Source organism: Selaginella moellendorffii, unplaced genomic scaffold, assembly GCF_000143415.4.
Source record: "Selaginella moellendorffii unplaced genomic scaffold, v1.0 SELMOscaffold_114, whole genome shotgun sequence".
NCBI lineage: Eukaryota > Viridiplantae > Streptophyta > Lycopodiopsida > Selaginellales > Selaginellaceae > Selaginella > Selaginella moellendorffii.
The window spans coordinates 7245-10866 of record NW_003314375.1 but is presented as its reverse complement, the minus strand read 5'-3'; positions in this window follow the sequence as shown (position 1 = coordinate 10866).

Here is a 3622-nt window from a genome sequence, read left to right as displayed (position 1 = left end):
TTTGTCAGTCTCCACCCAAACTAGTTAAAACACTGGTTTTTATATGTGAAATTAACTAAAAGGGCATAAAGATGGAATTCCTAAATGTTATTAGTCAAATATATTTGATTTGGTTAGAGAAACTCATTCTTTAGCTTACACTTCCTAATGTTAGGAACCCCTGTAATATTGAGTTTAATCCCTCAATATTCACTAAAAGATATTTTACTGTGTTCGGGGTGGGGGGGGTGGGGTTCTTAAATATATAGTAAGGATGATAGGTAAGTTGGGCATGGTTGGCCAATTTGAGGGATAGTTTAGTTCTTGCTTATATATCTATTTTTATTTTGCATTCAATTTGGGTTTAAACTTAAATTCCATATTTTCATATTACCAGTGGCCTAATATAAAGATATGGGTACTCCACTAGCTAACATGGTAACACAAAACTCTGTTTGGTTCTATTTTGCATGTTGATATTGGCATTAACATATTCGTGTAAGCATTTGAATTTAGAGTTATAGAGATTTTCTTAGACAAGTATGCTTGCATAAGGAGTATAAGGTGTATTTGCATAAAGTCATTTTGTTACTATATGATAGCAAACTTTACACAAAGAAGAGCAAATGTGAATTTGCAAAGTTGGAAGTGGATGTTATAACATTTAAAAGTGCAAGACAAATCTAAGGAAGGTGGTTGTGATGGAAAATTGGCCTATACCAACTTCAATAGTCAAGTTACACAATTTTCTTGGTATGGCTAATTATTATTAACGTTTCCAACATAAGTTTGTGAAAATGGCTATTTCTTTGATATAATTGTTGCATAGCCTCGAACTCTGGAATGTCTCCTAATTTCTGCATCACCTTAAAGATCTGTCACCATACCTCTCTTGCTATATTGCATTCTCAAAGTGCATGGCGTACTATCTCTAGCTTGCCACACTCTTTGCATCATCGGCATGCTTCCTCCCGAAACCACTGTCCTACTGACAGCCTGTTGTTTGCCACCAACCAAGAGGTGGACTTGACTTTCTCCTGTACCGATAGCTTTTAGAAACCAGCATGTTGTCCACCGCTTGATTTGCTTCAACTCCTTGCTCAATCCATTTCTTCCAGAGCTTGGGGATCTCCCCTCAGGCCTCCTCCTACTGGTCAAGAGACCATCCCATGCTTCCTTGGTTTCAAACAAGAAGAAGCTCTTTGCTCCTCGTTTCCATGCTATTGGGTCTCAATCCAGATCCTCGATGAGTTGCTATCGCCACCATCTGAGAATGCCATCCCCCTCTAGTGTGCCCATAGATTGAACCACCACTAACTGCCTCGAAGCCTGTCGTACTACTTGAATCCTGTCCTTGACTTCGTCATCCGTCACCATCAACATGGCCTGTTCATCTCCTACTGGCAGCAGCATGTTGCCTCTCATAACCCAAAAAGGACGCCCGATATTCTGTTTGGGAGACACAATGAACCACACCTCCACATTGCCATCCTCCCAAGCTGGTGTCAGGGCCGTAAACGCCTGTGTCTAGGCCCCCAAGCTGACTCGTTCCCTGTCTGGCTCCATGTCTTGTTGCAGAGCCACAAAGTCTCCAGGTTTGAGACAACGCTTAGGCTAGAGTTGCCCCTTCTTCGCCTCATTCACCACTCTGATGATGTGAAGAAGATTGAGATGGACTTTCCTCCACCATCCTGGGTTAAAGACCTGCATTCACCTCATAGTCTTCCTCCTATCCTTGTCAAGAACTCCCACCAGTTGCTTGAGAGTTCGAAAGCCTTCGCCATGCAACTTTCTCCAGATTGTGTAGTGGTCTTCCTTGTTTAGCGTCCTGTCGTCCACCTTGAAGAGGTAATTAAAGAATAGGGGTTGGTTCAGCTAGTCCTCTGCTCACCTTGGCATTTCCTTATTGACTGGAAACTCGCTCCATAGCCTAAGAAACCCTTGAACCAGTGTGCCGCCCTTGACTACTTGCTTCAGCCCTTCAACAAAAAGCCAACATGGATCCTCCTCCCACGGTCTAGTAGTGTTATTCCTTGGCCGAATTGCCAATAAGCTTTGTCAAAACATGAGTCTCCAAGGTTGGTTACCTAGTTGAAGGCCCATAAAGAGGATTTTGTACCATAGCACTTTCACCATGTTGCTTGGATCAATCACTCCAAGTCCTCCTAGGACTCATTGACGTGCTATTGATTGCCATACGACCTTGGCCATGATCCTACCCGTGACAAGTGCACCCTACCACACATACTTACGAACCATTGTGCATACCTTTCTGAGAGTATGTTCGAGGATAGGGCAGATTGAAAGGTGGTACCAAATGCTGGGCAGGATGATGCTCCTAGCTACAACCACTCTCACTAGCAAACCGAGTTTCCGAGGAGCCCACTTGTAGCGCACCTTATCTCTCTCCCCTTAAGCCAACTGGAAAAGGGGCAATTGCTTGATGAGAGAGCCCTTAGTGGCTATTTTATCCCCATTTATCCCCCAAGGTTCCAAGGATCCACGGTGACAGTATATTCAAATCTCATCCCATGATCACATGTGCTACACCACTGCTGGATTGACGTTTGTATCCTTTGGAGCAAGGTCTCATCCTAGAGTGCTGCACTGAACTGAGTACCAACCTGGATCCCCAAGTATCTTGTGTCCTCTCCTAGTTTGAGCCATTGGAAGCCGATGTCCTAACCCCAAGATTCAATGCCTGGCCACAGTTTATGCCCACTGATTTGTTCCAATTAATTGCTGCACCAGCTACAAGGTTAAAAGTCTCCAACACCTTCTTAGTTGTGTCCAGGTTCTCCTTGGTCATGAGTAGGAGCAAGGTTGTGTAATCTGTGAATACTCCATCCAAGAGTTCCCGAGTCACCCTTGCGGTTCCTGGAAGTTGCTGTCTTGCAACCGGCAAGGTGAGTCCTTTGATGTGCCTGCCTTCTGCTAGAAATGTGCCCAGGGCCTCAGCCACAATCAGAAAAAGATAGGGTGCGAGTGGACACCTTTGGCGTACCGAGCGTCCCAATTGAAAACTCGGTCCTGTCTCGCTGTTGATTGTGGCTCTGCTTGTAGCTCCTCTATACAATAACGAGATCCTAATGACCATCTCTCTTAGGATGCTGATCATATGCATACACTCCTCCAGAAACCTCTAGTCCACATGATCGTAGGCCTTCTCAAAGTCCAATAGCCACGCTGCAAGTTGTGCTACTCCTGAATGATCAACAACATAACAGCTTGGAGCTTAAGGGTCATTGGTTTGGCATAGACTTTGTAGGACGTGTTGAGCATAGTGATCGGCCTCCAATTCCTCAATTTCTGCAAGTCCCCCCTCTTTGGGATAAGTGCAATTTGGCCCTCGAGGATCTCGCAAGGCCCATCATGTTGAGCATCTCACCATGCTTGTAGTAGCAACGGGCCTATAGTCTCCTAGTGCTCCTCAAAGAAAATGGGCAAGAGGCCATTGATACCTAGCTGCTTGTTGTTGCTAAGCTTCTTGAGTGCTTCCTGAAGCTCCACTAGTGTGAAGTCTGTCCTTAGTGAGTCGTACCACTCGTGGGGGACACGTCGGGGAAGGGACGCAAGCACTTCCATTGCTGCATTTTCCCTTTCTAGAGTCCACTCTTGGGCTATGTATAGCGCTTGGTAGAAC